At 39.3% G+C, this 24,636-nt stretch overlaps 1 long non-coding RNA gene across 1 annotated transcript; it reads left to right on the top strand.

Annotated features, from left to right (window-relative positions):
• Positions 1 to 12,002: 12,002 nt before the first annotated feature.
• On the top strand, positions 12,003 to 17,155 carry LOC132378380 (uncharacterized). The gene is made up of 3 exons (XR_009507012.1): positions 12,003 to 12,103; positions 12,889 to 13,050; positions 14,930 to 17,155. It is a non-coding gene; the product is annotated as an uncharacterized LOC132378380 (long non-coding RNA).
• The last annotated feature ends 7,481 nt before the right edge of the window (positions 17,156 to 24,636 follow it).

The following is a 24,636-nucleotide window of genomic DNA, read 5'->3' as shown; positions in this document are numbered from 1 at the left end:
GCACATTGTCTCACTTCCCCAATTTTAGAGAGTTCAAACAAGCTCACAACATGATAAATTCGAAGTATTTACATTCCGCAATCATCGGAATGCAAACATCATTTGGGAAATGTTTCTGTGAGTTCAGAGAGGAAAAAACCACATTATCCTTCCCGTCACTCCCCTAAGCATCGATCCATCCCTACTGAATATGACTGCATTGGCAGGTGTGAGTCAACCTGATCTTGAGATGGAACTGGCTGACATAGCCAACAAAGACATATGGGTGTCCAAGTTTAGACGCTTGACAGCAGACCTTGAAGATGTTGCCCATCAGAAGGCCATTCTTGCTCAGAATCACAAATGGAGTGATATTGAAAACCTCCCTAAACCGGCCAAACTTGTGTTCGAAACATGGAATGCTATCCCCGACATTTATGTAAACATTAAAAAGTATGCGCTTGGAGTCCTGTCGATCTCTGGGACCACATATGTATGTCAGCAGGTGTTCTCCAACATGAACTTTATTAAAAACAAACATCACGCACGCCTCACAGATGACAGCTTGCGATCCTGTGTAAAGATGAAGGTGACGTCATCCAGCCCTGATGTGCTGACGCTGTGCACTGAGGTCCAGGAGCAGAAATCCCATTAACCAAGTATGATAAATATTTTAATTGCCTATTATTTTACGTATATTCATATTTTTTTCATTCTTCAGTGAAATAGCCCTTTTATTTTTCAGGTTGACAGCTGGCTGACGTTATTTTTGGTTTGCTGCTGGCGGACAATTTAAGTTCGGTATTTTTCATAAATACAAGAAGGACTCAAATGGACATTGAGTATTTTACTTAAAAGTAACCTTCAACCCAACGTCTTTTTTTTTTGGGAGTTCAAAATGTTTTTGTTGCATGCAGAAATGTAATTTCATTTTATCTGCAGGAGTTCATCGATTTCATAAATGCAAAACATTATAGTTTGTTTATACATAGCATAAAGGCAAAAAAAAACGTTGTATGCAGTGTTACTTCATTTTAAATATCAAACAGGTTTTGTGGCTCCCAGTGTTTTCTTTTCTGTGGGAAACGGGTCCAAATGGCTCTTTCAGTGGTAAAGGTTGCCGACCCCTGGTTTAGGGTAATAAGCAATGAGCTCAATGGTTGATTTATGGAGATTTTTTACTATATTTTAGAATAAATGTTTTATAATGCCTGAGGACAGAGGATGGAAAACTGCCTCCTAGAATGTCTCTCGTCTTACTTAATTGCCTTGTTTTTGAATTCTATCACCTAACACACAGTGTGATTGTTGATCCTTTGTGTAAGTGCAGAATTGTTCTTGAGTCACCGTCAATCTCTGTTGGTTTGAGAAATGCTGGTTAAATGTGGCTGAAGAAATCATACATATGAGAATTCCTGATAGAACCCTTAAGGTCTTTCAAAAAATCCCTGAAATATTCCACACAGAAAATGAAATCCAGCAACATGGTTTTCAGAACCTCTGAACAGAAGATAGTTATATTTGCGACTTTGTGGGAATGTTTCAACAAATTCAGTACTGATTGCACCAGACAACAACCTTTCTGGAGTGGGTATCGGTATATAGGCAGTTGTTCCATATAACAATTACAGCGCAGAAACAGGCCATCTCAGCCCTTCTAGTCCATGCCGAACGCTTACTCTCACCTAGTTCCACTGTCCCGCACTCAGCCCATAACCCTCCATTCCTTTCCTGTCCATATATCTAACCAATTTTACTTTAAATGACAATACCGAACCTGCCTCTACCACTTCTACCAGAAGGTCGTTCCACACAGCTACCACTCTAAGTAAAGAAATTCCCCCTCGTGTTACCCTTAAACTTTTGCCCCCTAACTCTCAACTCATGTCCTCTTATTTGAATCTCCCCTACTTTCAATGGAAAAAGCCTATCCACATTAATTTGATCTATCCCCCCATTATTTTAAATACCTCTATCAAGTCCCCCCTCAACCTTCTACACTCCAAAGAATAAAGACTTACCTTGTTCAACCTTTACCTGTAACTTAGGTGCTGAAACTCAGGTAACATTCTAGTAAATCTTCTCTGTACTCTCTCTATTTTGTTGACATCTTTCCTATAATTCGGTGACCAGAACTGTACACAGTACTCCAAATTTGGCCTTACCAATGCCTTGTACAATTTTAACATTACATCTCAACTCCTATACTTAATGCTCTGATTTATATAGGCCAGCATACCAAAAGGTTTCTTCATCACCCTATGAGATTCCACCTTCAGGGAACTATGCACCATTATTCCTAAATCATTCTGTTCGACTGCATTCTTCAATGCCCTACCATTTATGATATATGTCCTATTTGGATTATTCCTACCAAAATGTAGCACCTCACACTTATCAGCATTAAACTCCATCTACCATCATTCAGCCCACTCTTCTAACTGGCCTAAATCTCTCTGCAAGCTTTGAAAACCTACTTCATTATCCACAATGCCACCTACCTTCGTATCATCCGCATGCTTTCTAAACCAATTTACCGCCCCATCATTTAGATCATTAATGTATATGACAAACAACATTGGACCCAGTACAGATCCCTGAGGCACATCACTAGTCACCGGCCTCCAACCTGACAAACAGTTATCCACCACTACTCTCTGGCATCTCCCATCCAACCACTGTTGAATCCATTTTACTACTTCAATAATAATACCTAACGATTGAAGCTTCCTAACTAACCTTCCATGTGGAACCTTGTCAAAGGCCTTACTGAAGTCATTATGGACAACATCCACTGCTTTACCCTCGTCAACTTTCCTCGTAACCTCTTCAAAAAATTCAGTAAGATATGTCAAACATGACCTTCCATGCAGAAATCCATGTTGACTGTTCCTAATCAGACCCTGTCTATCCAGATAATTATATATACTATCTCTCAGAATACGTTCCATGACTATATTCCAGTAAATGGCCAAATTTATGATTAAATTGATTAGATATTGGTTTCTGTGAAGAAAATATATATAATAAACTATTAAATATTTACCAGCCAAATCTGAGGGGCCTATGTGTCATTTCTTTCAAAAGCAAATATATTGCTACAGTATACAAGTACATTTAAACCTACATATGTATATCCACAGACACACAGTATATAAAAACTGAACTTGATATTTAGAGAACCTACATTCGATACATGAATGGCGCATCTAAGTAATAAATTTGTAATTTTAATGCTGTTTACACTAAAACTGTGCAATAAATATCATGCATCCATGCTGCTATTTGTTGTGAAATCGGTGGTGGTGCTATCAGTTGGCGGGGCGTAAACGCTGAGACAAATTAAAAATCTGAATAATGATCATTGCCAAAAAACAGTTGTTGCATCAGTTTATTCTCGAAAGCATTGAAGGTTTGTTATCAAACTAGTGAAATTACAAAAATCAAAAACTAAGTGAATGTCACAAATGCCACTTCTCTGGAATAGTGGAAAATGTGTAAAATCGGAATCAGGTTTATTTTCACTGATGAATATTGTTCCTAACCAGCAGTAGTACCGTATAAAGACATGCATTACTATAAATGCCAAAATAAATAAATAGTGCAAACACAAAGGATAATGAATTAGCGTTCATGGATGTATGGACTATTTAGGAATCTGTTGATGGACTGGACGAAGGTGTTTCTGAGTTGTTCAGTATGGGTCCTCAGAGGCCTCCTTCCTGATGTTGGTAAGGAGAAGAGGCTATGTCCCAGATGGTGAAGGTCCTTAGTGATGGATGCTGCATTCATGAGGTACCACCTCTTGAAGATGCCCTCAATGACAGGAATGATTGTGCCCAAGATGGAGTTGACTGAGTCTATAACCCTCTGCAACCTCTTGTGATCCTGTACAGTGAAGCCTGCATACCAGTCCATGATGTAACCAGTCAGAATGCCCTCCACCATACTTCTTTAGAAATTTGGACGAGCTTTTGTTGACATACCAAAGCTCTGCAACCTCCTAACAAATTAGAACCATTAGTGTATCTTCCTCATGGTTGCATTAGTGTGTTAGGCCCAGGATAGATCCTCTGAGATGTTAACATTCAGGAGCTTGAAACTGCTCCCCCTTTCCATCTCTGATCCCTCAAGGATGACTGGTATGTGTTCTTCTGAATTCTTTAAGCCTGCAATCAATTCCTTCCTTACATTTACCATCAATCCCTAGGTCTTTCAAAACATTTTTATTTGTATTTTGTACTTATTATAAATGCACTATGAAATTTAACCAGTAGCAATTCCTGTAATAGAATTTTTAAAAATGTTGATTGGATTTAATTTGTCTCTGGAATTGGGATAAGATGGTAGAAGTTGCATTGTGCCTTGAACTACAATACAAAGCATTTCAGATGATTCATTATCAAGCACAAATCTTGCATGAAAGCACAAAGAACGAGAGCCCCGCCAACTGATGATAGCACCACCACTGATTTCACAACAAATAGCAGCATGGATGCATGATATTTATTGCACATTTTTAGTGTAAACAGCATTGAAGTTACAAATTTATTACTTAGATGGAGTATAAATACTTTTATTCTATATTTCATTAATATTCACAAAAATTGTCAATTGGAAACAATATCTAGCTAGATTCATATTTAACAAAGATAGCTCTCAATATACCCCTGAGGCATTGATTTGTGTTCTAACGCAGACTAAGCTGCATTCCTTGTCTATTCCCCACACTACAATAGAGGTACCTTCAAAAAAAAGTTTCAGTGGTTACAAAGTACTTTGTGACATTCTAGGTCATGAAAGACACTAAAACACCACCAGAAGTCCTTTCTTTAAAATGAACAGTTCAATAACAATGAACAAAAATTGTATCTATATAACAGATCACATTCAAGCAAACCTTCCTAGTATTGACTTGAGTACCTTTGAAATTTTTAAAAATGGCTTGATGATTAAATCACTTTTAACAATTATTGGCAGTAAAAGTCACCAGGTTGAAGACTATCATGTGTATTTAATCCAATACTGTACAATAAACTAATTTCAGTTGATGTTTAAAAATGCAGCTTAATTTTTCCTTATTTTTTATTAATTGACAACGCAATTTGTTTGCTACACTCATTGGCATAAAGTTTGATGGAGCTGACTTTTCAGTATTCAACACCATCAACACCACCATATTTCACGTGTGTGTGTGTATATATATCAAGACGATAAGACCAGCAGAATTATGTCATTTGGCCCATTCAGTTTGCTTCGCCATTCGATCATGGCTGATTTATTATTGTCAACCTCATTCACCTGTTTTTTTCTCTGTAATCATTGATGCCCTTACTGATCAAGAAACTATCAACTTCAGCTTTAAATATATCCAATGAATGATTAACATTAATCGTGCTCTAAGAAAATCATCTCTATTTCCAGAATCTCAAAAATCTACACTGTTGTGCACCAGCTGCACCACAGAGAACTTCCCGGAGCATTGTGGATATTTAATGGTAATAACAATTTCTTTAAGAAACTAACTTTCAGCCTTGGATACCTATGTGTTTGGTTGCTGAACCCCAAGTTCTCCAATTTATTATTTCCTCTTTTATTTCCCATCTCCTTCCCACCCTTTAGTATTCTCTTTCTTCTGAAATTTAGTTCCATCTATTTAGTCTGTTGGTGAGATTCAATACGTGTAGAATTTTAAAAAAAATGTACCAGTTGGCTGAAACTTTGAAGAGAGATCTGTTTTTTTCAATCTACATCTAAATTTATATTCTAATTATAAGAAGAGAAGCACCATATGCATCAAGTACTATGTTATACATTTAATACAAGTGGCAAAATTATAAACACTTTATTTTAGTTCAGTTTAACACAGATCAGCAATTCACTCGCAACTCTTCCAGTCTAGTTTATTTAATTCAATACTCATGACACCTCCTCTTAATGGGAGAATCCAAATAGATTTTCAGCAGAACAGTTGTCCAATCCATGTTTGATCTACAAGAAAGAGCTGAGCTTTGAGTTGCCTGTCACTTTAATTCACCAAACCACTCTGACATGTTTGTGGCCTCCCAAATTGCGACCAAAAGCTTGTGTTAAATATCTTATCTTCTTTCAGGGAAATTGAGTCCCAAAATCTGCAATACTGACTTCAACAAGTTAACTCCCTTTTTGTTCCTATCATATCTAGTCAGTTCTGCTTTAGGTTATCAAATTATAATATAAAATTAGGTTTGCCAACTACAATAAAATAATCCAATAAACTGGGTGGAATGTAGCTTTTACTTGCATTTCATAACTTTCATATGTTCCTTTTTTAGTTGTTCCTGTCCCACAGCCCTCACTAAACTACCACCTAGATGGCTGCATCAGTGACTTATCTCCAGAGCCATCTTGCCCTCAGATATATCCCTTTTCTCTTATTCATCCCTCTCACACCCTTTCCAGCGGCTGCTGGAGAAACTCAGGGTAACAGGCAATATTATGAAAGATCACGGACCTGACCAATGAGTCCCTCCAGCAGTTTGCTTACTCTTCAGGTTCCAGCATTTGCTGTGTCCCGACTGCAGATTTCACTTTACCAGTTCTGACAAAGAGTCGGTGACACAATATGTTATCTTCTTTTCTCTTTTCACATTGGTGGCCAGTCCAGCTGCATGTTTCCAGCCCTGAAAAATCGGCTTAGCCTGAAGTGTTGACTACTTATTCATTTCCACAGACGCTGTCTGCCTTGCTGAGTTCCTCAAGCATTTTGTGTGTTCCAAGTTCAAGGTGGCACTGGTGAAGCACTGCGATGCCTTACTGGCAGCAAAGAAATCTACTAACTACACTACTAATCATGATTTTTCTGGACAACAATTGCTGAAATCAATAGCCTATAACTTCCCTTTCAGGGCTGAGATTTTGAACCGCCTACACGACTTGGTATTTTTGTGGTGTGAACTGAAGTCTTGAAGGTGCTGGACGGTGCGGATGGGCCAAATTGAAGTGGTGGGGCCAGTGTCCGAGAGTGAGGAACAAGCCAATGTCAGAACAAATCAGGCCAGATTAGAAAGGTCAGTATGGGCTGAGCTGAAGCAACAGAACCAAGGCCTATGAGTGTATTGAAGCAGCACAGCCCAGGTGTGAGAGTGATGCACCATCAATAACTCACTCTGAGACGTAAGGCGAGATATTGGCTTTTATTGACTGGAAGAAGGAACAAGCAGTGAGTGACCACCATACTACATCCTGGAGACCGAGAGGCCGGGCTCGGGCCTCAATCACCTTTATACTGGTGTCTGTGGGAGGAGCCATAGGGGCAGTCAGCAGGGGACGAGTCCAGACAGGTATATGTAGTTCACCACACAGAGCCAGGAATGAGCTGATGTTTGACTGATTTAAGGGCCAGTTCAGATTGAAAATGTCAGGGTGTCAGGGCCAGAGGCAAGGGACGGGCCAGAGTTCAGCTCACTGCCTGGTTAGGTTTAGTCATCTCTGCACTGAACTGAGGCTTCGGCCTACAACTAACGGGCTTCTGGACTGGCTGCAGCAATGAACTGGCTTCATGGCTGTGAAATCATATTCATGAACTTTAAGGTCCAAAATGTCATTTGCTTACTTTTATTGTTTGTATTATTTGTCCTTTTGCTTTTACACATTGGGTGTTTAATGGTTTTCTTTTTAATAGTCTTAGTTTAGTAGCTGTCTAAAGGAGATGAATCTCAAGGTTGTATATAATATACATACTTTAATAATAAATGTACTTGGTACTTTGCACATAGTGTTTCTTCAATTTTAAACAAATTCAATATGAGCAATTGATTAACCAGGACTTTTCAGCCTTTGGTAAGAAGGTTGTACATCACGGATATCATACATTATGTATTGTTATGAATGTGCAGCAACTCTGAGGGGCCGAAGGGTAAAAAGTCGCCCCCCCCCCCTCCTTTTTGAGAATCGCAAGATCGCTATTAATTCGGGTCTGGGACCCAGGCAATGACAGAGAGACACGCAGAATCCACAAGGTTTGGAATGTGTCCTGGCTTCAGCAAAACAAAACCACTGATAACGGCTATTGTCTCTTGGAGCCGGGATTGTGTATTGAGTACTGTACTATTCATTGAAGCCCCTCAGGGGACGACCAGAGTGGGCTGGTTGAGGGATTGCATCATCCCAATCTGATTGACATCTGAGACCCCGTGAGTAAGGATAAAAGAGGGTCTGGGGAACAACCCCTTTTGACGCACCAGGAGAAACGCTAGAAATCCAGTGTCAGCATTTAATAGCAAAGCCGGTGGGGGCTCGTGTTGTCCTCCCTTGCCTGGGTTGGCAGGCTCACCATGGAAGAACGGCTTAGCTAAAGGAGAGGCCACAAGTGAACGGCCACACCAACGGGACTCCTGACGGATCGAAATCATAAAAGGAAAACCGGCAAGTTTCTCCCAAATCTCTCTCTCTCTCTCTCTCTCCAACCATTGCAACCCAGCGGTCCCCAAAGGCTGCAGCCTGCATGAACTGAGTGAACTTTATATTTCCATCGGGCAATACATTATCCCCTAGACAACGATAGAGCTTATTTCTTATTGATTATTATTATACCCGCACTTTTAGATTTAGTATTGACGACATATATTATCTGTATATTTGCATTGATATTATTTTTGTGCATTTTTACTAATAAATACTGTTAAAAATAATATCATCAGACTTCAATGGACCTCTCTATCTTTGCTGGTAAGTGACCCAGTTACGGGTTTCGTAACAGTATGTTAACCTAATTATTAGTGCTTGGAGTTCCCATTGCAGGAAGGGATTGTTTTCACACAATGAATTCAGTTGGAACATAAGAATATAAGAAATAGGAACAGAAGTTGGCCATCTGGCCATCAAGTATGCTGGATTGTTGAGGTTCTTGATGCTTCAACTTATTCCCTTCCATTTTTTCAGGTTATAAACAATTGTAGTGTGTTTTAAAGAATATAAGAAATAGAAGAGGGAATCTGAAACACAAGGTCATGTCTAATCTTCTACATCATTGATATCATCCTTTATTCCACTAATGATTCCTGGATTTGCTTTTGAATGGACATCACATGTTCATTCTATTTAGGCCTTTCAACGTTCATTAGGTTTGAATGAGATTCCCCTCATTTTTCTAAACTCCAGCAAGTACAGGTCCAGAGACATCAAACTCTCATTCTCATAAATCACCAATGTCAGCATATCCTTTTTCAGATATGGGGCCCAGAAATTCTCATAACATTTCAAATGTGGCCCAAACATTGCATTTAAAAAATATATTTTAGTCCTCTTGAAATGAACATTAACATTGTACTTACCTTCCCTGCTCCCAACTCGGCCTTCAAGTTAACCTTTAGGGAATCGTCACTGGGATTTTCTTGTGTAAGTCACTTAGCATTACCTGTTTCTACATTTTCTCACTGCTTTAAAAAGTAGTCGCTGCTTTTATTTCTTTTGCCAAAGTGCATGACCATACACTTCCCTCCACTACGTTCTATCTGCTACATCTTTGTCAATGCTTCTAATCTGTCCAAGTCATTCTGCAGACTTTCTGCTTCCTTAACACTATCTGTCCCCCCACCAGTCTTTCTATTATCAGCAACTTTGCCAGAAAGTCATCAATTACATCATCCATATCATTAACATATAACGTGAAAAGAAACAGTCACAACACCGACCCCTTCAGAACACTACCAGTTACTGGCAGTCAACCAGAAAAAGACTCCCTTTGTTCCCTCTTTTGCCAGTCAGCCAATCTTCTATTTAAGATAGTATCTTACCTGTAATACCATGGGCTCTTGGATCCTTGGATTTTCTTGGGACAAATATATTTCTATTATATACAAAATGACAGACCATCATTGACTCTACATATAATATTACCACTTGTAACTATCAACAGATTCAATGAAAGTAATTTATTATCTAATTCAGTTCATTTTATGTAACTGATTATTTTAATTATAAATGTGTGCATTTTGTTCAGAAAATTATAGGCCTTTTGGTGGGAGCGGATGTTGGGTTTGTGGTGGAATTGGAAATGTCCTGGGTATAAAGGAAAGGATCTTATTGGTGTCTGCTTTTATTTGTCACCCATAGAAAATTTGTCACAAGAATTTATGATCTTACTTTTTTGGAAAACGGCATCAAAATTGTACATAGAACTTGAAATACAGTTTCACAGAGTCCATAAACATTTTCTGTAGGACTTTGTGCTCCTGTAATAAATCCTCTGGTAATTAAGGCATCAATGTGTTGGCATTCATTAATTTGCATGCAAGCAAACCTTGACCTTTTCATTAACATCAGCACTGCTCAATCTCTCACTTTTATGACAGATACAGACCTTTTCTGTTATGTGTACCTAAATGGATAACCTCACATTACATTCCATCTACTAAATTATTGTCCATTCTTTCGTTCTGCCTATATTCACTTGGGGATATATACACTTTGCATCCTCATTCACATTCAGAATCACACCAAGTTAAGAATTGTCAGCTGATGTTGAAACCAAACATCTACTTTCCTGGAGCTAATCTGTTAATATACACTCAGTGGCCACTTCATTAGGTACACTGGAACACTGCCCTGTTAATGCAAGTATCTAATCAGCCAATCATATGGCAGCAAGTCAATGCATAAAAGCATGCAGACATGGTCAAAAGGTTCAGTTGTTGTTCAGATCAAACATCAAAATGGGGAAGAAATGTGATTTAATTGAATTGTGCGAGAAACAATAAAAACATCCAGGGAGCGGCAGTTCTGTGGGTGAAAATGCATTGTTAATGACAGAGGTCAGAGGAGAATGGCCAGACTGGTTCAAACTGACAGGAAGATGACAGTAACGCAAATAAGCACTTGGTAGAACAGTTATGTACAGAAAAGCATCTCAGAATGCAGAACATATCAAATGTTGAAATGTTTGGCTACAGCAGCAGAAGATCACAGACATACATTCATTGACCACTTTATTAGGTGCAGGAGGCAACAAATAAAGTGGCCACTGAGTACAGATTGTAAAATGCTGGAGCCTAAGCACCATTCCAATGGTCATAGCCTACCAATCCGATAATGGCCTGATTATTCCCTCTTTGCTTTCTCAGCCCATCTTATGCTCTACCTTTGTTGATCTGCAGGTATCCCTATCAAATAACTTGTGAAAATCTCAATATACTATGTCCACTGGTTCCCCATTACTAGTATCATCCAGAAAGAATTCCACCGGATTTTATTTCATATGTTGGCTGAATTGCATCCTTAATTTTGAATGCCTGCAATTTCCCTACCACTGTTTTAACAACTGGTCCCTTTCTTCTCTTTCATTTCTTGACTCATGACATCACATTTGCCAAACCCTCCCCCACCCATTCCTAATCCACAGGAAATATCCCATAGTCTATAGCACTTTGGAAGAAGTTATCCAGACCAACTATTATCTTTAAAGCCTCCGCTTTCAAATCTCTATGAAAATCATCCAGTTGTTGGGATTACTCATCTCTCAATCTGATTGATTGTTCTAGCACATTTGATTTGATTTACATTTATTTCCTTTTCTTTCTTATTTTCACTGTATCTGTGGCTCTCTGTTACACTTGACATCTGGATTTTTTAAAATCTGCTTTTCGTCATGTCCTCTCTCAACTTATTGTGCATGCCACTGATTCATTTTGATATCAATATTAATGCAACAAAATGTTACAAGGTAATACTCAAATATGCTACCAAATAACAGTTGACACCAGCCACTTTACCACAGACCTTTTTTGCACTGTAGACCTGTTTAATATTGACAATATTCTTGCGGACTGGCTGATGGGAGGGGGGGGGGGGGGTGGTGGTGGTGTTAATCGTGACTGGCATATAGGTGATAAGTCAACTTTTAATCACTTTTAAGTGGCTAATACACTCAGTTTCATTTCTAAATGGGTTTATCTAATGAATTTAATATTAAACTCACAGTTCATATTTTCCTCGTATGAACATATAAAATTATTGCGACACACCAGTGAAAGGACAAGGTAAGGGCTGGAGGTCCCCGTGCTGGGGCCGCGGAGATTGCAGTCTGGAGAGAGCAACCGACCAAGCGAGGTGTGCGACAGGGCGCGTGCCCGCCCCTCCCTCGTAGGTAGGTAGGATCTATCTGCCAACAAAAGTTTGGCTCGAGCAATGACTTTCAATAGATCACAGCGAAGTAGCTGCTCTGCTACTTAAAAAACCCTGAGCCCAAATTAGGTCCTCTGCAAATATTTCAACACTGGGTTCCCCATGACCATTCAGTGTGCTGAACAGGTTTAGAGGCGGCGCCCATTTGTCCGCGTTCCAGGCCAGTAGCCACGGCACTTCTCGCATCGGAGCATGTGGCAGCTGGTTCCCTGAGGCCAACCAGTGATCCCTGGCGTGAGGGTATCACTGCGTTTAGGCAACTGATGGCTTTGCATGCTTAATGACCTCGCGTGCTTTCAAGTTCAACAGTGGGCGTGACAGGGAGTGAGGAAAGGTGCTGCTGACTCATATCATTTCATACCGCCAAATCAAATCGTTTCCTCGCGGCCTGATAGCACATGCTTTGTGACCCAGTACCCGTCCGTGGCCTGGTGGTTGGGGACCACCACTTTAGGATATCCTAGCCTGGAGGACTAAGGTATCCTAAGGTAGGCTGTGGGTTATAAAGCACTTACGAAAGGAAGCAAAGTAAATAGAGAAACAGTAGTTATAGAAATTCCAAGACTTTGGGACCAGTCAGCTGAAAACATGGTCACGGATCTGGAGTTATTAAAACATAAGATATGTACTGCTGTTTAAGTAAAACTCCATGCTGTTATTAAAACTGCTGCTATTATACTTGGAATTCTAAGAAATTGATGTTGGTTAGCAAACTGTAGTAACATTACTGGCATGTTTTCCCCTTAGCTGCCTGGATCTCTGACCCTATTGAGATATTCTTCACATGGTACTCACCTGCAGACAGCTAACCTAGTCCAAACCAGGAGGCGGAATTGGCCAGCCTGTATCACATTACAGATAAAAGAAAATGAAAACTCTGCATACCGGAGCCTGAAACTAAAACAGAAGGTTTGTGATAACTTTTCAGTTCTGCTGCTTTTTCTTCAACCTGAAACGTAACTAGTTTCTCTTTCCGTATATACTTCTTGACTGGCTGAATTCATCCAACATTTCTCTTTATTTCATATTATAATTGATTTTATTCAACGTGCTGAGATCAGTCACTCCGTTACTCTCTGTGCCACATTCAGTTCCATTAATATTTATTTGAGACTACAAGGACCAATGGTCTTGCACCATTAAATACTCATGAGCAAAGAGTAATCTTATACCTTGGCAACTCTGTTTTTACAAGAATAACTAATATATGCATTCATATATTCAAGTGGCACTGCTGCACAGTAACGTATATTTACAAGCTTCTGGTTCAATAAACTTGACCTGTGCAATCCAATATCACAAAGAAGCCTGTCAATAGGAATTACACAGTAATAACTTGAAATCCACACCTCACAGTTCATATCAAGTCCAGTAGTGGAAGGTTGAATTTGTCAGTTTTTTTAAAAAATCATGCAATTTAATGCTTGTGCTATGAAGTAGATTCTGAATGTTAAAATAACGTTGGGAGCTTGTCACATGCTTTCAAAGTTCGAAGTACATTTATTATCAAAGTATATACAACAGTGAGATTTGTCTTCTTGCGGACAGCCACTAAACAAGGAAATACAAGAAAGCACGCACACATCAAAGGCAATCAAGCACCTAATGTGTAAAAAGAACTAAGTATTCAAACAATTAAAAACAAATAAACAAGTACAAACCATTAACCACAGTGTCCTCAAAAGTGAATCCACAGCCATGGAGCTGGATCAATGCTGAAGCCAGTGAAACTGGTCCAGAAAGCCGATGGTTGCAGGCCACAGCTGCAGAGCCATTTCAGCGCTGAAATGCCTTGATTGATTCACACAAATAGTAAAAGAATGTAAACAAAAAACACACATGAAAAATAAACCACAAAGTGTCATCAAAAGTGAGCCCCCGGCTGCAGAGTCCCATTCAGCACTGAGGAAAGAGAAGCCCATCTAAGAGCACAATGGCTGCAGGGTGACAACTGCTCCTGAACCTGGCAGTGTGGGACTTGCCGTCTGATGGTAGTAATGAGAAGACAGGGCGACCTCTGATGTCTGTTAGGAGTTTGTACATTCTCTCCATGACCACATGGGTTTCCACTGGGTGTTCTAGTTTCATCCCACAGTAAAAAAGACATACCAGTTGGCAGGTTCATTGATCATTGTAAATTGTCCCATAGTTAGGCTAGGGTTAAATTGAGAGTTGCTGGGTGGTAGGGCTCAAAGGACTGGAAGATTCCGCACTCTTTCTCAATAAACAAATCAATAAATATACACAGGTAGATGTGTTGAACACCTGTTTGTTTTCTTCTCTTATCCTTGACGATTTTAATCTTGCTTGATGCCTTTAATCGTCACGGAGGAATGGAGCTGGCCACGGATATGTGCTCCACTATCAGGTCTTCACGCAACGCACACCCCCAGCGGTAGCGTTCCTGGCTGCACCTGCACTCCTGAGAGTTTAGTTTGCCCAATCACCCAGGAGATCGTGAAAGTGCCAAATAGCTTAGCCGGGTCCAAAGTGTATCCTTAAAAGGGAAATTACACACTGCAGACTGCAGCGATTGCAGTTCAGCAGAGGTATATCGAGGAGATAAAGAGGATCCAGTAGTTTTGTGAGCTGTCTGCTACACATCATCATTGATCGTTAGCACCATTTTGCCATCATTCTGATTTTTATTCAAGGGATCTGAAAATCATTGGCATCTATTGACCTTTTCTAATTACCTTTAAGGTGCTGATGAGCCTTATCTGATTCTCTCTGCCATAGCATGGAATAGTTCTGGTAGATCTGAATAGTTGAATTGGTCTCTTCACAGGGCAGTTACGAATCCTGTAACAACAGCGTTGGATAAGAATGAAAAATTTCAAACACTTGGAATCGGATGAATTTGTAGAAAACCCCGTATTTCATTTCAGTTTACTTCAGCTGTCACAGCGGGATCGATACAGCTAAACGAAACAGCGTTCCTCTCGGGCCAAGGTGCAAGACACATTACTAACATCACCCAGCACACTGGACCTAGAAAATAGCACAAATGGCATATATGGTTCCAGTTTAAGAAAAACATACAGTTGCATAGAAAAAACATCTAGCCCAAAACCCTGGGTGTCCAGCTTGTACATCCACCCAGAGGACACTAGAGGGCAGCATCAGGCGAGCACTGGAGAAGAGCACCAACTCATAGCGGATTCCAGCGTGCCTACAGAGGCCTCTCCAACACCACATCAGTGTCTCCTCTCCAGGGCATCTACCCGGCAATTAATTCAGGCCTCCAGATTACTACTTCAGCAAACTCCTGTGTCCCCACTTCACTGACAAGTTCAGTTCAAAGCAAAAAAATTAAATTTAGATTAAAATTTGGAAATGGACACAGGGACCAGCCCGCTCACTTGTCAATGCCTTGCCAACAGGGGGACTGATTTAATCAATGCTCCGTGCTCAGTTGATGATTTCAGTCAGAAAATAAAATGGTGCAATCCAGTTAGCTCGATGTTTTCCAGCTGGACAGGTGAATAAATAGAAATGGCAGAGATCTGATCTCCTGATCACAATAAGTGATCACAGGACATAAATGACTGTCGAGTACAGGATCAGACTGAACTGCAATGTGCCCTGTAATAAGATAGCTGGCCAATTTCACATCAGAGCTCATGCATGATGGATGGCTACTTTCCACAGAGCTTCACCTTAGCAAGCATTCTATGCCTTGTCTCCTTGTACTTTGTCCAATTCACAGCTCAGTAGCAGTTGTTAAACTTTGAATCACAATTTAGATCACTGATTCACAAGTACGCATCTCATTGTGATAGCTGAGGCATTTAAATTCAGTTCATTAAATGCATTTTGTGGTTTAAAAAAAGATAGTATCCACAATGGTGGCCATAAAGCTATTAGATGATCGTAAAACCCTAAACGGTTCCTAATTTCTTTTAGGAAGGGACAGTCTCAATTTTTTACTGTGATCTGGTCCACATGTAAGAGCAAACCCACAGCAAGGATATTGACTTTTAATTATCCTCTGAAATTACACAGCAAATTCTCTGTTCAAAGGCAATTAGTGATGGGCAATATATAGTGGTCATGCCAGGAAAGCCTGTGTTTTATGTATAAACAAATTACATTTTCTTGTTCTAAGAGTTGAGAAATAGCCACTTAGTATTCACTCACTCAAATGAACTTCAACACATATCACAACCTAATAAACTTGTCTTTATTTCCTTCTGTAATTTGTATTTCTAATTGTTTCTAAGGAAGGACATTTACCATTCCTGTCCTCAGTCTGATGCCAGACTTGCTGTAATGGGGTTGAATTATAACAGATCACTGAAAAGCTCGTGAAATCTGTTTAATTATATCAACTCTATTTTGCAAATGGTAGTACATGATTGCAAACTTACAGCAGTGGTTTAGAAATAGGCTCATGGTCTTTTGAAAGAGCCCTTAAATGGAATGGGCAACAATTGTTGGCCTTGTTAGTGTCCTGTCCTTCCAGCACCAAACATCACCATTCCCTTCTCAATATTATTCTAGCAGCTAATGATTCATTTCAGATTTTGTTTGAGTAATTGATCAGAAAATAATATCTAAAAATTCAGAAATTAGATCTTAGCCTACTGCTCTTGCAAATCTGTTCCTGATGTATTAGAATCACTCAACAGACATGTAGGGGAGAAGGAACTAAAGTTAACAGTTTAAAGTTAACAGTTAAAAGTCAAACACGAGGAAATCTGCAGATGCTGGAAATTCAAACAACAACACACACAAAATGCTAGTCGAACACAGCAGGCCAGGCAGCATCTATAGGGAGAAGCGCTGTCGACGTTTCGGGCCGAGACCCTTCGTCAGGACTAACCGGACTTGCTGTAAGAGTCAAAAGTTAAAAGTAAAAGTTAAAAGTCAAAGTATATTTATTCTCAAAGTACATGTATGTCACCATATACAACCCTAAGACTTATCTTCTTGCAGGCATGCTCACTAAATCTGTAATAGAAAAATAACCATTACTGAGTCAATGGAAGACCACACCAACTTGAGCATTCAATCAGCGTGCAAAAGACAACAAACTGTACAAATAGAAAAAGAAAGAAATGATAATAATAAATAATAAATAAATAATAAATTTTGAGAAAATGAGATTAAGAGTCTTTGAAAATGAGTTCATAGATTGTGGCAACATTTCCATGATGGGGCTAGTGAAGTTATCCCCTTTGGCTCAAGAGCCTCACGTTTGAGTGGTAACAATGATTCAAGTGGTTCAGTTTATTATCAGAGAATGTATATGGTATACAACTTGTCTTCGCAGACATCCACAAAATATAGAAGAGTCCCAAAAGAATGAACAACAGAAAAAAAGTTAGAACCCAAAAAAAACCCCTTCCCCTTCTCCTCCCCATCCATTTCAGCATAAGCGCCTGAGCCTACCACCCACCAAGTCAGAGTAAAGCCCGCAAAGAGAGACCGTGATCTGCAGTCAACAAAAACTATTGTTTACTGACAGTTCGACATGCCACAGGCCCTCACTCTCTCACTACCAAGGGGCAGAGAGATGCTGCCCATTCCACTGCAAAAGGGAAAACTAACAGCCGCTGTTACGATGTTGCAGTCTGCCATGGTGCTTTTTATTCCAAGATTCTCTGACTCGAGAATCATCAGCAAACTCTCTCCCCCATCGAGAGAAAGAGAGAGTGATTGTTGAACTACAGAGATCTGTGCATCCTGCTTTTCTGTGACACTGTTTTATGTGGATGTACTCAATGATGGGGAGGGTTTTACCCACAATGGACAGGGACACAGGATTTTCTGTTCAATGGCATTGGTGTTTTCATACCAGGTTGTAGTGCAGCCAGTCAATACATCAATAGAAATATGTCAAAGATTTAGATGGCATACCAAATCTTCGTAAACTCCTAAGGAAGTAAAGGAGTTGCCATGCTTTCTTCATAATTACACTAATATGCTAGGCCCAGGACTGGTACTCCAAAATAGTAACACCAAGGAATTTAAATTTGCTGACCCTCTCCACTGATGAGGACTTGCTCATGGACCTCTGGATTCCTCCTCTTGAAGTTAATCATCTGCTGTATAGGAACATTTATCAAAGGCAATTAAGTGATAGAGGTACTACAGTTGTGCTTCTACTTGCAAGGAATATTTGCCCCCTTCCACAAGTCCAGTTGCATGCAATTTGTATGAAGTACTGATCATATCTTGGACAGGTTGAAAGTGTCAATAGGGAAGTTAGTGCCTGTGATTGAACATGTTTCTTCCTAGATTTTTTTTCTTTGTTCTGTTGATGTCACAGCAATAATTTTCATAGATCTTACTGGTAAAATATTTAAGAAGCTACATATTGTAGTAAGTTGAAAGCTTACAGAGAATACATCAATGATTCTCAGTGCAATGTCATTGGATGCCTTCACTGATTCATTGTGCCATCTATTGGCATTATTGTGTAGGTCATGCACACAAAGTCAAAGCTGAACAGCAGAAGAAAGGTTCTCCACCCTTTGTCCTAGATACTTGCAAGGTTATATTGGAGAAAACCTAGCACATGTTGAATGGTGGAATTTGAATCTAATTGTCGAGGAAAAAGCTGATAGTTTCACTTAATGCTTTGGTGGAGGTCACACTAAATGTCCAGCATGTCAAGAACAGGGGAGGAGGGACAAGGCACATGTGGACCCATGGAGGTGCATTCTCATGGAAAAGGGCCTAATGTAAAATTCTGCAGATGCTGGAAATCCAAAGCAACACACACAAAATGCTGAAGGTCCTCAGCAAGTCAGGCAACATCCATGGATAGGAGGGAACAGTCAATGTTTTGGGCTGCAGCCCTTCTCCAGGACTGGAAAGCAAGGGGGAAGATACCAGAATTAAAAAATGGATGGAGGGGAAAGAGGATAGCTAGAAGGTGATAGATAAACTCAGGAGCGTAGGAAAAGCAAAGGGCTGGAGAAAAAGAAATCTGATAGGTGAAAGGGAAGGCGGAGGGGCACCGGGGGAGATGATAGGCAGGTGAGATAAGGTACGTGCTCAGAGTGGGGAATAGAAGAAGAAGGGACAGAAATGGAAATTTATTTTTACCGAAAGGAGAAATCAATATTCATGCTATCAGTTGGAGGCTATCCAGACAGAATATAAAGTGTTGCTCCTCCATCCTGAGGGTGGCCTCATTGCAGTATATGAGGGAGCCATGGACCAACATGTCAGAATGGGAATTAAAATGTTTGGTCACTGGGAAATTCTGCTTTTGGTGATATATACTGAACTTACAGTTCTATAGCACCATGAATGAATCAATGACTAAAGTAGTTTAAATGAGCATAATTGAACAACATTTTGCACTAAGACACAGTTGGAATAGTTAACCAATGAACACAAGCTTGACCAAAGAGGTAGATTTTAAAGGAGACGCAGAAGGGGAAAGATGTTAGTATCTAGAGCAACAAAAAAATCAGCTGGAGGAGCACAGCCGGGTGAGTAACATTTGTGGAAGAAAAGAAATAGTCAGTCCTGCATCAGGACAGAGACCATATTTATAACTTCATTACAAAACCCAAATCACAGCCAAAATGCAGAATGTGCAACTATTTTGTGATCTTCTTCCAAGGATTGAAATTCCAATGGACACTGAAATGAACCCTAGAATTAGTGTTTATTTACTTATTGAGATGAAGCATGGACCAGGCCCTTCTGGCCTATTCGAGCCACACCACCCTGCAGTCCTCCGATTTAATCCTAACCTAACTAAGGGATAATTTACAATGACCAATTAACCTACTCAATGGAAGTGTTTGGATTGTGGGAGGAAACCAGAGCACCCAGAGAAAACCTACATGGTCACAGGGAGAACGTACAAATCCTCACACATATTCTGCATATTTTGGATATTGAACCCAGGTTGCCTGTACTGTGAAGTGCCATGCAAGTCATGCTTTCATTACTGTTATTTTACTTAGAGCAGATATTGTAAGAGAGAGTAAAGGACGGGCAGCTGCTTGAAGTAATTACCATGGCTAAAAAAAATCACTCCATATAGGCTAGCAGAGCCTTTCTTTTGAAATTCAGTTGTAAGATAGGATAAGATAAGGCTTTATTTATCCCGAATGAAATTATTGTCGCAAGGTTGCTTAGTCAGAAATACATACTTTAAAATACAAAATGTAAGCATTGAAGTATGGAAAACAATGTACATTAAAACGTAATAGTGCAAATTAGAGATGTGCAATGGAACTATTTAATTATATAGGGAGGAGGCGTTGTTGAGTCTGATAGTCACAGGGAGGAAGGATCTCCTGTAGCGTTCTGTGGTGCACCTCGGTGGAATCAGTCTATTACTAACAATGCTCCTCTATTTGTCTAGTATATGATGGAGGGGGTGAGAGAGATTGTCCATAATGCTCCATAGCTTCTGCAGCATCTTCCTTTCGGACACAACCATCAGAGAATCCACCCCCAGAACGGAACCTGCCTTCCTGACAAGTTTATTAATCTCCTTGGCATCAGCCACTCTCACCCTATGCTGCCTCAGCAGCCTACAGCATTGAATAGAGTCCTGGCAAATTCCTCCATGACATTATTCCTCACTACCTTTTTCAGCTCATCGACGATTTTAGGCAGCTATTTATCTTTCACACAATGTCCTCTCCTCTAGCTGTAACTTATTTATTTTGATCTATTATTAGTTATTGAAAGATACAGCATGGTAACAGGCCTTCCTGGTCCAGCGAGGTCGCGCAGCCTAATTAATCCACCAATCCACATGTCTTTGGAACGTGGGAGGAAACCCACGTGATCATGGGGAGAATGTACAATCTCTGTAGAGATAAAGACAGGAACTGAACCCCAGTTGCATATGCTGTAAAGCACAATGCTGCCTGCTATGCTACCAAGTTGCCCCTGTGAAGATGGTGACTCCCTAACTGAGATATAGATCAGATCTCACACACAGCACAACTAACTGAATTAACCAGCTCTAAAATGTGGACATACCTGAATACGTTGACATACGTTGAATTCCTTCGGTATAATTGTAGTATAGGAAATGCTGCAGTCTGCTTGTACACTGACATCTCCCACAAAGAGCAGAGACCAAGTAATCAAAGTTTTGTGTGATGTTGGTCGAGGGATAAATTATATCCGGCATATTGGTAATAAAATCCTCTTCTTCAAAGTAATATCACCGGATAATTTATACCTACCCTAGAGGGCAGATAAAGATCTCTGTTAAAATCTTATCTGAAACTGCCTGATTATGAGCTACTCAGCAATTGAGATGGCCCAGCCCCATATTATCAGTATCAGTATTTTAACTGTACTAGTTCACCGAAATTATTTCACATTGTAATTTGTTTTCATTAAATCAAAATTATTGGGGCTCAATTAATTTCACGGCAATTATAATGCCAATGTCTTGTAGTGTACAGCCACTTCCTCCAAAATACACTGGAGAGTCAGCTTCACTGTGTGTGTTCAAACCCCCAGTGTGGAATATCAGACTCAGATGCAATACAGGCCATTGAGTCATAGCTGACATCTCCACTACCACCACCAAATGCAGTAATCCACTGCAGTTGAAGTGAACAACAAAATTATGTTCTTTTATCACACAATAAGGTACATAGACTCTAATTTTGTGACATTTTTATCTTATCAACAAATATCCAATCTTCTCCTGCTCAGCTGGTCAGCCTACAAACTTCAAGAGCAAAACAGAAAATGCTGGAGATACTCAGTATGATTGGTTGAGGTACTAAAGGTGGTTAAGAGTTGATGTTTCACGTCAATAATCTCATCTACCCCATAATACCTTAATCACATGACTAAATTAGTGTGAATTATGATTAAAACATTGTGGGAGATAAATTTTTTCTTCAATCACTGGCACTAACAAAGAAATCTAACAGAATCATGTTGTGCATTGTAGTGTTCTTCCGTGGTGAGTGGACCAAATTTCAGAAGCATCATACATGCATTGCACAGTTCTGTGTAGCAGATTCAACAGAAACAAAGAACATTTCACTAGTTCTAACGAGGAGTCATCAGCTCTGCAACTTCAATTAAATTTCTCCCTCTGCAGATGCTGCCTGACTGGCTGAGTAAACTGGACAATTTTCTTGCTTTTAGTTTCAGATTTCCAGTATCTGAAGTCTTGTTTTGCTTTTTTCAACATTCCAGGATGTGTTTGAGCACTGCAGTAAAAAAAAATCAATCAGTATACAACATATCCCCGGTAGCATATAATGAGAAAAATATTAATTTGGTCATTTATTTTCACTATTTTTATATCCAATTGCAGAACTTTTCAATTAGTCTATACTGTAGTTATAACATCACAGGATTGGTTTAGTTTGGCTGAGGGGCTGGAAGGAGGGTCTTCCTTTAGTCACTGGCACTAACAGTATCTTTGATACTAATAGTTGTGCTTCAGACAGTTCTTCCAAGTTCAGTGGATCCAAATGTCAGAAGCAAAATGTGTAGGCGCTACTATATTTTCAAGTTCAACAAGCAAAGTTAAAAACTTTATTGCAGATAATAAATCACAAGCAAGTCCATAAGACCTTTTGGGAAAAATTTAGTCTCACTCTTAAATCCTTTCATCCCATTATTATGATTTCATGATCTGTTATTATAGTTTGTGGATTTGATATAATAGATTATTATATGCCATCCTACATGTTATCCTATATTTTTGTTTCTATTTATTTCTAATAATCTTGATCATAGAGTCTCAGAAAAAACACAGCAAGGGTAACATTGTGAGATTCAAGAACACAGCCGAGCCTATGGATTAACCAACAAAGGAGACGGATGGTTATTTGGGAAATATATGAAAGTTGTCACAAGCAATCAGTCTACAATGCCAGAGAAACAAACTACTGTGACAGAATTCAATTACTTGGAGTATACCTAAAATGCTATTAACCCCTGCTCAAAGAAGTTTTATTTATATATATGTATAAAAATCACAACAATAACAAAGTGTCTGTCTTCTAACCTGTGTATTCTCAGACTTGTTCAGAATCAAGGCCAACAGAGATCAAGGGACTTTTAGCATCATTTGTATTCATCAAGTCCCTTAGGTGACATGGATAGATTATTTATCAACCTAAGAAATTTGACAAGTGGCACTAAATGAGTAAGTGCTTAATGACTGGGCAATTCAAAAATGTGAAGAGAATGATGGCAACTGGAGTGACCAAGATACTACTATTTATTGAAGGTCACAAGCAAGACCAGCTTGATATCAGAAAAGAGATGAATTTAAAATTTATGACACAAATCACACGGGTAGATTTTTCTTCAATTCATATTTTAGGATCTGAGCATTGCTGTCAAGTCCAGTATTATTGTCCTTGAGAGGGTGGTTGTGACCTGTTCACAATGAATAGAATACTGTGTCATTTACGAGGAGTCAACTGTATCATATGAGCTATGGACATGTCTACATTTGGCCTGTGTGAAGTTCAACAGAATTCACAACAACTTCAAGGGAAATGAATTTTAGAACTGAGTTCAATGTATGCACATTATCCATCTAGTCCAAACAACAGAGAGTGAGAGATAATACTCCTCTCTTGCTGAGCACAATCAATGGGATAAGATTTATGTCAGCACACAAAATGCTGAAGGAACTCAACAGATCAGGCAGACCCTTCTTCAGGATTGCCTTAGCGCAAAACATCAACTGTTTATTTATTTCTGTAGATTCTGCCTGACCTGCCGAGTTTTTCCACCATTTTGTGTGTGTTGCTCTGGACTTCCAGCATCTGTAGACTTTCTTGTGTTCGAGATAAAATCTATGTTGGTTTCAGTACATAGAATTAGCACCTCTGCAGTGTAAGGCTTTGCCATGTTTTATACTGCATAAACATAGTAACAGATTTTGAGGGGTTTTTTTTGTCTGTGCTAAACAGTTAATGAAGTGATTAATGGACTTTCAACTCTATTTCTGAAATTTGTCTACACTAGGTTTATTCCTACCCCTTTATTCCACAGACCATTAGCAACCCTATGATTCAAAGCAGATGAAGTAGTGAGGAATAAGTGGGAGAGCAAGTCAAAACACAGATGAATTACTGCTGAATTGTCACATCTCCATTGTGGTTTCCTGATGGTGTCCTTAAATTTGACTGGATTGGAGAAAACCATTGAAAATCCTATTGATATTCTGACTTGGAAAGAATGATTGCTGAGAACAGTTATAAAGACAAAACCATATAATGATGCCACTGGACATAAGTGGAACTGTGATTAAAATTATAACAGTGTATGCCACAAAATAGTAATATAATTTCAAATGTCAACCAAGAGTTCACCTAGATATTGACACCTGAATATCAGTACTAGCTATCAAAGAGAACTCCTTGATTGTCAACCACAGCTCTTCTTCTGTTATGCTAAACTAATGGTGCACAGTTTCATTGCAATAACTTAAAGATTAAAGATTTAAAGTTTAGTTTTATTCATCACATGTGACTCGAAACAGACAGTGGAATGCATCATTCTGTGTCAATGACCAAC

The sequence above is a fragment of the Hypanus sabinus genome, chromosome 20 (genome assembly GCF_030144855.1).
Source record: "Hypanus sabinus isolate sHypSab1 chromosome 20, sHypSab1.hap1, whole genome shotgun sequence".
NCBI lineage: Eukaryota > Metazoa > Chordata > Chondrichthyes > Myliobatiformes > Dasyatidae > Hypanus > Hypanus sabinus.
This window is presented reverse-complemented; position numbering and strand designations above follow the sequence as displayed.